An 11,431-nucleotide genomic window follows, 5' to 3' on the forward strand; every position below is an offset into this window, starting at 1 on the left:
AAACATCAAACCATATGCAACAACTAGTGCAAGCATTCCTGGGGGAAGGCCTGCAGCAGACGGATTTGCATATGGTGATGTCATCCAAGCAGTGGGCCAAAGTTGACTGGAACCCTCGTCTGCATATCAAAAGACAAAAGGGGCATGCAGGGCATGGCGGCCTTTGCGGCGCTTGGATGACCCCTAGTTCACATTAAAACATCCCCATCACCCTTCGGTGTGGGGCTCATGTTGGCCATGCCCCAGCCCCTGAAGCATTCAAGCTGATTTCTTGCAGCAGCTGGGCACTGTAACAGCTCCAGAGCTGCTCTGTAAGGCAAGTAAAAGGATGAGGGCCCTGCAGCACCACCTGTAGTTCACACATGCATTGCACGTTGTAAGGCACAAAGTATACAGACGGGAGGAGAAGTCAGGATAGTGCACAGGGGCATAGAAGGGAGGGACTCAAGAGAAGAGGAAACAGACAGCAAACAAGGCTGGAGAGAGACCCGAGACAAAGATCTGAATTATACCAGAGCCGACCTGGGGAAAGCACAAATGCAGTCCCTTACTACCACAAATTATGCAGTCAAGTCTCCCACGTTTGGGGAAATTGCAGGGGCAGCACACCCAGAGTGCAATGGGTGAGCCTTGCCCTGGGAGAAGCACTTCCGTGATCATAGTATCTCACCTGGCAGGTAAGTAGGAGTTGAGCTAGAGCTGGGGAGGGCTGCTGCTCGGGAACCCCCCTGTCAAGTGAAGGAGATCCAGCTGAGGCAGCACAAGGGAACTCTCGAAAGAAGAACAAGGCTAGAGGAAGATCTGAGACAAAAAGATCTGACTTTTACCAGAGCTGACCATAGAAAAGCACAAATGCAGTCGAGTATCCCGCATTTGGGGAATTCACAGGGGTCAGCATACCCAGAATGCAATAAATGAACCGCGCCCTGGGAGAACCATCTTCATGACCATGGTATCTCCTATGCAAGATAAGTAGGGCTGGGGAGGGCCGCTGCTTGGGCACACCTCCGTCAAGTGAAGGAGATTAAACTGAGGCCGCACAAGGGAACTCTCATCTGGGGACAACAACTGCAGAGAGACCACATATTTTCAGACGAATTTGGGAGGGCAGAAGGCTGCCTAATACTGAAGCACCCCCAAACAACAAACCAATGCAACAACTAGTGCAAACATTCTGGGGGAAGGCCTGCAGCAAATGGATTTGAATGCAGTGATGTCATCCAAGCAGTGGGCCAAACTTGGCTGCAACCCTCGTCTGCATATGAAAAGAGAAAGCGTCATGCAGGGCATGGCGGCCTTTGTGGGGTTACGCTTGGATGACCCCCAGATCGCTTTATACACCCCCACCCCCCATCAGTGTGGGGCTCATGTTGGCCATGCCCCAGCCCCTGAAGCATTCAAGATGATTTCTTGCAGCAGCTGGACTCTGTAACAGCTCCAGTATTGCTCTACAAGACAAGTAAAAGGGTGTGAGCCCTGCAGCACCACCTGTAGTTTGCATACACACAAAGTAAGCAGACAGGAGGAGAGGTCAGGATAGTGTGCAGGAGCAAAGAAGGAAAAAAAAAAAGATGGCTCAAGAAAAGAGAATAGGAAAGAGACCCGAGACAACCAGAGTAAAGCAGAAATGCAGTCCCTCACTCCAACCAATTATGCAGTAAAGTTTCCCACATTTGGGGAAATCACAGGAGCAGCACACCCAGAATGCAATGGGTAACCCTTTTTTTGATTGAAAAAGCAGTCTTTATTTAACATAAAGTAGCAAAAAACATACATATACATGACAAACATAAGTACCATGTCGCAGCACAGCCAAAACACAGTACAGATGAAGGTATAGTGCAGTTTAAGAACTAAGGCACAGGCCAGCCTACACTATAGTTCTCAGACTGCACTATGCATTTAAACTATACAATAATACAACAGTTAATAAGGCTATGGGTGTGGAGGGTAGGAGGGTGAGGGAGTGCAATAAATAGAAAGACATCAACAAAACAACAGACATTGTGAGTGGGGGGGGGGGAAGGGGCCACGGTCCCAAAATCTCATTAATCAGTTCAAACAATGGGAGAGGGGCAAAAGAAGGGGTGTTTAGTCCTCTTCTTCCTCAGGGCTGTCCATGGTGGAATAGTCTCTTAGCAGGCTGTGAACCAGCCTGCAACAGTCCTGGATGGACATCCTCTCCCTCCGCAGTATGAGGCGGTTCCTGGTGAGCCACAAAGCGTCCTTAACACAGTTCATAAGGCGCCAGGCTTCCTGGATCACCCCAACGGTGTGGGTGCCAGGGAATAGTCCTTAGAGTACCGAATGGTACGCGAGACAGTTCCTTGGCACACAGATTTTCAGTTCGTTTTCCAGGGCATCCAACAACAACTGAGCACAGGCACAGTCCCAAAACAGGTACATAGATGTTTCCTCATGTATGATGCACCTGGGGCAATGTTTGTACCTGCACAGGTTCCGGGAGTGCATGAATGACCTGAGGGGCAGACCCCCTTGAATGGCCATCCACGACAGGTCTTTGTGTCTGTTTGTGAGCCTTTTGGAGCCCACATTCTCCCAGACCTGTTTGGCAGTCGCTGAAGGGAGCCCCGGGATCGGCTCCAAATCGTCTTTAGCTCTGATGAGCTTGTAGATTGTCTTTGGCTTCCACAAGTCAGGTTTAACTCCCTCCAATTGGTGTTCCCACACGTCCAGGTAGTACCACAGAGTGTTCCAGTTATAAGGGATGGAGCTGTCCCATTTGTCCCAGCCGAGGTTCCTCCAAAGAGGCAGGAGGAAGAAACAGGACATGGAGTTTCCTGCAGAGTCTTTAAAGTTCTCACACAATGTCCGGCGGATGCAGTTACACACAAAGAAGGATCACAGCATGGTGGGGATATCAAGTATTCCCTTTCCACCTTTGAGGTGCTCCTTGTACATAACCGATCTCTTAACTCTGTCCATCTTGGATCCCCAGATGAAGTGAAACACTGCCCTTGTGATGGTCCTGCAGACCGCGACCAGTGGTGGCCAGGCCTGCGCGGTGTACTGTAGAACGGGAAGAATCTTGTTGCCCAGCACAAGTCATTTCCCCTTGATGGTAAGTTCTGAGGCTCCACAATCCAATCTTTTGGTGAACAGTCGCCAGTCTCTCATCCCAGCATTTCAGGGCTGCACCCTCGCCGCTGAACCAGACTCCCAGGATCTTAATGAAGTCGGGCTTGATGGCAAAAGGAAATGGTGCTGAGGATGACAGGTGCCACTTTCCGAAGAGCATAGCCTCTGACTTCCCGCAGTTGACTTTGGCCCCTGAAGCTCGGCTGAAGTTCTCGCATGTCTGGACGAATGTGTCAGGAATCGACTCACCAAGCTGACATCTGTCCGCCGCTGCGGACTCCGTCCTGGGTCCCTGCGTTCATCTGTCATCCGCGTCTCTGCCATCAGACGCCATCCTGGGCCTGGGAGCGCTCCTGTGATAGCGGGCGTGTAGCACGCCGCGTTCCCGCTAGGCCGCGGCATGGGCGCCGCCATGACAGCCTCCAGCAGTCAGTATACGGCGGCCAATCCGGTGCTTGGCCGCACCCACTTTTCCTCACTCCACCAATGACTGTTCAACAAGGGGTATATATGAAGCTGCAGGATCAGTCTGCAGGCATCCTGAACTTTGTGTCACTCCTGCGACTCATGTGTAAGGATCTGGTTCCTGTTTCCTCCGTGTACCTGGATACCTACCTGCTGTACCGTGTTCCTGGCTTTCTACCTGAGACTTTGTACTCCTGGTTACTTTTCACAGCTCCGTGGAACTTCAAGCCCCAGCAATACCTGCTTCCATCTACAGGCTTCACACTCATCACCATCTCTGTGTGCTTCAGCCTAGCAGTAGAGACTGACTCCAGGTGTGTTCCATCTCTCCACCTGTGATACAGCTTGCTTGCTGCCAGTGCCTCATCACCTGCACTGTGAGTCAGACTCCTGCCTCTGCTACCAGGTTTGCTATACAACACCATCTCTGCTGGTTCCATGTTTTAATCTGCTCTGGTTCCCATACCAGAATATTCTCTGCCACATTATCACTCATCTGTTATCATCACTACCGGTTATTATTTCATCAGTCATCATTCATTCTGTTACCATAGACTTTCAGCTGCCACGCTGTACAATTGACATTTGCATTTCCTACTGTTATTTTCTGCTGCCGTTTTGTGAACCATCTGTTTAATAAATATCATTGCGCTCATGCGCAGAAACATAATCCAGCCTCCTCGTTTTCTCCCATCCACCTCCACTGACCCACTAGCGCCCCCTCCGGGGACACAGACAAAACCAAGTCTGACAGTAAGTTCAGGATCCATGGACTCGGATGGTGGACGGAGTGTGGGGTCAGAAGCCTTGCAAAATCTGGTCTCCCGTCTGGATGGTCAAGAGGCTGCGCAGCAGCAGATGTTCCAGTTCCTGCAAGGGATGTCCTCCCGGATAGATACACTACAGCAATCCCTGCCTAGTGTACACACTTCTACAGTTCCTGTTACTCCAGCACCTGCCAGTACTGTGAGTTCTTCTATGCCGGCTGCATCAGCTCCAGTGTCACGTCTGCACCTGCCCGTGCCAAGCAAGTATGATGGCAGCCCAAAGTTATGTCGCGGGTTTCTCAACCAATGTGAAATCCAGTTTGAATTTTTGTCACATAATTTCCCCACGTCAAGATCCAAGGTTGCCTACATCATCTCTCTACTTTCTGGATCTGCTTTGAGTTGGGTGTCTCCTCTGTGGGAACGTGCCGACCCTCTGATTAACAACTATACAGAATTCGTGTCAACCTTCAGACGGATCTTTGACGAGCCTGGTCGTGCAACATCAGCTTCTGCAGACCTAATCCGACTTCGTCAAGGTACCCGTAGTATGGGACAATATGTCATCCTGTTCCAGACGTTGGCCGCAGAGATTCAGTGGAACAATCAAGCCCTGGTAGCAGCTTTCTGGCATGGACTCTCTGATCGGATCAAGGACGAACTGGCAACCCGCGATCTTCCTGTACAATTGTCTGATTTAATTTCCCTGTGCATCAAGTTGGACTCTCGCATCCGCGAACGCAACAATGAACGTGCTCGGAGTGAGCCACGCAGAGCAAGGATGATACCTTCCGTACAGTTCCAGTCTCCACCTTCTGATGAGCCTATGCAAATAAATAGGTCCCGCCTAACTCCTGAGGAGCGGTCAAGAAGACTTCGTGAGAGACTTTGTTTTTATTGTGCGGCTGCAGGTCACCAGATTAATTCCTGCACAGTGCGTTCGGGAAACGCCAGATCCTGACTTGTAAAGGAGGAGTCAAGTTGGGATCTTCTAGACAAGCTCCTTCTAATCAAGACCTTATCCTTCCTGTGACTTTAGAGACTTCAGTTGGGCTTCAGTCTGCATCAGCATTAGTGGACTGTGGAGCCGCAGGAAATTTCATCACCCAAGCTGCGGTAAATAAATTTTGCTTGCCTGTATGTGAACTTTCTTACCCAGTCTACATTACCGCCGTGGATGGTAGCCGAATCTCCAAGGGGAATATTTCTCACCAAACTGCACCAGTGGTTTTGGGAGTTGGGCTCCTACACTCAGAATTAATAAAGTTCTTAGTCATTCCTCAAGCCACCCAGGAGATCGTTTTGGGCATGCCCTGGCTCCAGCTACACAATCCACAGTTTGACTGGTCAACGTTACAACTTACTTCATGGGGTTCACATTGCCATCAGTCCTGTTTAGCCCAAGTTTGTCCAATCAAGTCTACTGAAGTAAAAACCCAGTCAAGTCTTCCTGCGGCTTATCAAGATTTCTCTGATGTCTTCAGTGAAAAGGCCGCGGATGTCCTGCCGCCCCATAGAGAATGGGATTGTCCCATCGATCTCCTTCCTGGCAAGAAGCCACCTAGGGGGCGTACCTACCCGTTATCTGTTCCTGAAACTGAAGCGATGAGCGACTACATCCGGGAAAATTTACAGAAGGGATTCATCCGTCCTTCATCATCACCCGCTGGTGCAGGCTTCTTCTTTGTTAAAAAGAAGGATGGAGGACTGCGTCCATGCATTGACTACCGGGGTCTCAATGACATTACCATTAAAAATAGTTATCCATTACCACTCATTACCGAATTATTTGACAGAGTTAAAGGAGCCCGCATCTTCACCAAGCTAGATCTCCGCGGTGCCTACAACCTCATCAGAATCCGGAGTGGTGACGAATGGAAAACAGCTTTTAAACACTCGAGATGGTCATTACGAGTACCTGGTAATGCCATTCGGGTTGAGTAATGCCCCAGCAGTGTTCCAACACTTTGTGAACGAAATCTTCCGTGACGTTCTGTATAAATACCTCGTTGTTTATCTGGATGATATCCTCATCTTCTCCCAAGATCTTCCCTCTCATCGTCTACAGGTCCGTGAAGTCCTCCGACGTCTTCGTGAGAACCGGCTCTACGGTAAACTATCCAAGTGTACCTTTGAAGTTTCCTCTATACCCTTCCTGGGTTATATAATTTCGGATCGGATCTCCAGATGGACCAGACAAAGTTGGAAGCCATTGCCAATTGGTCCATTCCAAATTCTCTCAAGTCTATTCAGCGGTTCCTGGGATTTGCCAACTACTATAGGAAATTTATTCGGGGATTCTCCACTCTCATCGCTCCTATTACCAACTTAACTCGGAAAGGGGCAGACCATTCCAACTGGTCAGAAGAGGCTTTAGCGGCCTTCCAGAAGATCAAGCTGGCCTTTATGTCTGCTCCAGTTCTGTCCCAGCCAGATGTAAACAGGCCGTTCGAGTTGGAGGTGGATGCCTCTACAGTTGGAGTTGGAGCTGTTCTCTCCCAGAAGGGAACCGATGGGAAAATCCACCCCTGTGGATTTTATTCTCGTAAATTCCTCCCTGCAGAAGCTAACTACTCCGTTGGAGATCAAGAACTACTGGCGATTAAGCTGGCCCTCGAGGAATGGAGGTATCTCCTGGAAGGGGCCAAACATCCGTTCAACATCTACACGGATCATAAAAATCTGCTATATTTAAAGGCAGCCCAGTGCCTTAATCCTCGCCAGTCCAGGTGGGCTATGTTTTTCTCACGTTTTAACTTTAAGCTTCATTTCCGCCCAGGTTCGCAGAATGTTAAAGCTGATGCCTTATCCCGATCTATGGAATCCGAAGAGGAAACGCCTGACTCAGTTCCACATTCCATCCTGAGTCCAGTGGTATTTGCTGCATCTCAAGTCTCCCCAGCTCCTCCTCCTGGTAAGACTTTTGTTTCCCCAGAACTCCGTCCCAAGTTGCTGTCTTGGGCCCATCAATCCAAGTTCACTGGTCATCCCGGTGTCCTGAAAACCTTCAAGTTCCTCTCTGAGACATACTGGTGGCCAAAGATGAAAGCTGACATCAAGGATTTCGTAGCATCCTGTCCTAAGTGTGTGCAGCACAAGACTCCTCGTCAGTCTCCAGCAGGTCAGTTACAACCATTGTCTATTCCTAGTCGCCCTTGGTCACACCTGTCCATGGACTTTATCTCCGACCTTCCTCCTTCTCAAGGATACAATACCATCTGGGTTGTAGTGGACAGATTTACCAAGATGGCCCATTTTGTTCCTCTCCAGGGTCTCCCTTCTGCCCCAAAACTCGCCCAAATCTTCCTACGGGAGATTTTCCGCTTACATGGTCTACCCTCAGAAATAATATCCGACCGAGGTGTACAGTTTGTAGCGAGGTTTTGGAGGGCTCTCTGTTCTGCCATGCAGGTTAAACTGAAGTTCTCGTCATCTTACCACCCTCAGACGAATGGGCAGACAGAGAGGGTTAATCAAGAACTAGAGACATTTTTAAGATTGTATGTTTCATCTTCTCAGGATGACTGGTTTGATCTGCTCCCATGGGCCGAGTTTGCCCACAACTTCCGCTACCACACTGCTACTGAGACAACTCCATTCTTTGCAGTATATGGGCAACATCCTCTTGTTCCAGACTTCCAAGAACTTCCTCACATGGATGTTCCTGCTGCCACTACTGCCCTGAGTCAGTTTTCTTCGATCTGGAGGAAGATTCACATTTCTCTCAAAAAGGCCTCCAGCCGGTATAAATACTTTGCTGATCGCAAAAGACGCGCAGTTCCTAGCCTGAAACCTGGGGACAAGGTTTGGCTGTCTACCCGGAACCTCCGTCTTAGGGTCCCATCTATGAAATTTGCACCACGTTTCATTGGCCCCTTTCCTGTCGAAAGAGTCATCAACCCTGTGGCCTACAAGCTGAAGTTACCACCTTCTCTGCGAATACCTAATGCTTTTCATGTTTCTCTCCTCAGACCTTTAGTCCTGAATCATTTCCAAAGAGCTCTTCCAGTTGGCCCCAAAGTTCGAACTCAGCGGGGCGTGGAGTTCGAGATTGGCAAGATTCTGGATTCCCGTTGCCGGTATGGACGTCTTCAATACCTTGTCGATTGGTCCGGTTATGGTCCAGAGGAGAGAAGTTGGGTGAATTCGTTGGATGTCCATGCTCCAAGGTTGGTCCGTGTCTTCCATAACACTCATCCTTCCAAGCCACGTGGGTGTTCGGTGTCCACCCTTAAAGGGGGGGGTACTGTCAGGAATCGACTCACCAAGCTGACATCTGTCCGCCGCTGCGGACTCCGTCCTGGGTCCCTGCGTTCATCTGTCATCCGCGTCTCTGCCATCAGACGCCATCCTGGGCCTGGGAGCGCTCCTGTGATAGCGGGCGTGTAGCACGCCGCGTTCCCGCTAGGCCGCGGCATGGGCGCCGCCATGACAGCCTCCAGCAGTCAGTATACGGCGGCCAATCCGGTGCTTGGCCGCACCCACTTTTCCTCACTCCACCAATGACTGTTCAACAAGGGGTATATATGAAGCTGCAGGATCAGTCTGCAGGCATCCTGAACTTTGTGTCACTCCTGCGACTCATGTGTAAGGATCTGGTTCCTGTTTCCTCCGTGTACCTGGATACCTACCTGCTGTACCGTGTTCCTGGCTTTCTACCTGAGACTTTGTACTCCTGGTTACTTTTCACAGCTCCGTGGAACTTCAAGCCCCAGCAATACCTGCTTCCATCTACAGGCTTCACACTCATCACCATCTCTGTGTGCTTCAGCCTAGCAGTAGAGACTGACTCCAGGTGTGTTCCATCTCTCCACCTGTGATACAGCTTGCTTGCTGCCAGTGCCTCATCACCTGCACTGTGAGTCAGACTCCTGCCTCTGCTACCAGGTTTGCTATACAACACCATCTCTGCTGGTTCCATGTTTTAATCTGCTCTGGTTCCCATACCAGAATATTCTCTGCCACATTATCACTCATCTGTTATCATCACTACCGGTTATTATTTCATCAGTCATCATTCATTCTGTTACCATAGACTTTCAGCTGCCACGCTGTACAATTGACATTTGCATTTCCTACTGTTATTTTCTGCTGCCGTTTTGTGAACCATCTGTTTAATAAATATCATTGCGCTCATGCGCAGAAACATAATCCAGCCTCCTCGTTTTCTCCCATCCACCTCCACTGACCCACTAGCGCCCCCTCCGGGGACACAGACAAAACCAAGTCTGACAGAATGCTGTCACCGAACGCTGATCTGTGCCGAAGACGGTGACGTCGTCCATGTACAGCGAACCCTTGGCCTCTCGTCAGTCACGACCCGCTGCGGTGATCCTTCTGATCTCTGGATTCTGTCTGATGCATACAGCCATAAGCTCTATAAAACACAAAAAGAGGTGAAAGAGGGCAGCCTTGTCTGACCCCAGACAGAATGGAAAAGGGGTCAGTCTTCCAGCCGTTCACCAGCACCGAGCTGTGGATGTCAAGGTACACCAGGTTAACATACGTACAAAACATTTTACAGAGGCCAAATTTATGCAGTACCCTGCCCATCAACTCATGTGAGATACGATCAAAGGCCTTCTCCTGGTCAAGGCTGACCAGGGCCGAGTGAACGTTCCGGTCCTTGATGTAATGGACCGTGTCTCTGAGGAGAGCAAGGCTGTCTGCAATCCTGCGACCAGGAATGCCGCAGGTCTGGCCTGGGTGAATGATCTGTCCGATGACATCCTTCAGCCTGTTGGCGAGCACCTTGGTGAGGATCTTGTAGTCCACGTTTAAGGGAGATGGACCTCCAATTTTTCAGCTCACATCTCTCCCCCTTATGCTTATACAAGATCGTGATCATTCCCTCCCTCAGCGATGGCGGCATTTTGCCCTCCACCACCATCTCCCCATACAGCTCGAGCAGGTCCGGTCCAATGAGGTCCCACAGCGCTACGTAGAGCTCTGCTGGGAGACCATCACTGCCCAGGGTCCTGCCCTGCCTAAAGGATATGGCGGCAGAGTGCAACTCTTCCAACGCCAAGGGAGCATCCAGGGCAGCTTTGCCTGCAGGATCAATGGTGTTAGTGATACCTGACAGGAACTTATCAGCCTCCTCGCTGTCTGTGGTCTTAGGGGAGTAGAGGTCGCTGTAGTAGTCTGACGACTTTCATCACACTCTCCTTCCCCTGTCTGGGAATGCCGGTCTCATCTCGCAGCTCAGTCAGGGGCGTGTGGCCAGAGTGGAGTTTCCTGAAAAAGAAAGTTACATTTCTCATCCTTCTCCAGGTTCTCCACCTTGGAACGGAAGATGATGCGTCTGGATTCCTCCTCAAAGTGACTTTTCAGGCCCACTTTGGTCTCATCCAGCTCGTCTCTCACATCTCAGCAGCACCGTTGGAGGTCCAGCAGGGACTGCAGCTATCTTTGCAGTCTCCTGAAGCTTCCCTTTCAGTCGCACGCCTGTTGTCTGCCTTTCACCGCGAATGTTAGCCTTAACATATTCCCACCAGTCACTCATACAGTCAAAATAACATTTGTCATTTTTCCATGTGATGTAGGCATCCTTCAGCTTCGCCAGCACATCCTCTCTTTTCAGTAGGGCACAGTTCAACTTCCAGGAGCCTGGGCCAAGTGAGAAACCACTGCCCAGGACTCCTTGCAAGAGAATGGCACTGTGGTCTGAGAAGAAGCAGGGGACCATCGTATGCCTAGTCTGCTTCACTGCTCTAGAGGTAAACACAAAGTCAATGCGGGAAAGCACAGAGCCACCGGAGCGGCTCCATGTGTAATTCACGGAGCCAGCCCCCATGGAGCCCATAGCGTCCCGCAATGATGCTCCGGTCACCATTTCTATAAGCAGTTTAGATGTCACATCAAGCTTGGTAGAGTTGCTGGTGCCAGATCCTGGATCAGCTCGACCGCCAGTTTCTTGAAAGATAAAGGGGCCACAGCTGGGCTGTCGAGAACCTTCCTCTTACAATTCCTTGTCTTTTCTGTACCTGCTGCGGGTTCAGGAAGGGGAAACTCTTCCAGGGAGGAGAGGTCGGGGACAGTGGTGGAGGAGGTGAGAGAAACAGTGAAGTAGGGGCGAGAGCGGGTGGGAGAGGTAGGAG

At 50.4% G+C, this 11,431-nt stretch overlaps 1 non-coding gene and 1 pseudogene across 1 annotated transcript; both read right to left on the reverse strand.

The window, feature by feature from the left end:
- Positions 1–522: 522 nt before the first annotated feature.
- Positions 523–685, reverse strand: LOC134930826 (U1 spliceosomal RNA). Its single transcript, XR_010178737.1, has one exon. It is a non-coding gene; the product is annotated as a U1 spliceosomal RNA (small nuclear RNA).
- A 140-nt stretch (positions 686–825) lies between these two features.
- On the reverse strand, positions 826–976 carry LOC134931181 (U1 spliceosomal RNA; annotated as a pseudogene).
- Between the last annotated feature and the right edge of the window lie 10,455 nt (positions 977–11,431).

The sequence above is a fragment of the Pseudophryne corroboree genome, chromosome 5 (assembly GCF_028390025.1).
Source record: "Pseudophryne corroboree isolate aPseCor3 chromosome 5, aPseCor3.hap2, whole genome shotgun sequence".
NCBI lineage: Eukaryota > Metazoa > Chordata > Amphibia > Anura > Myobatrachidae > Pseudophryne > Pseudophryne corroboree.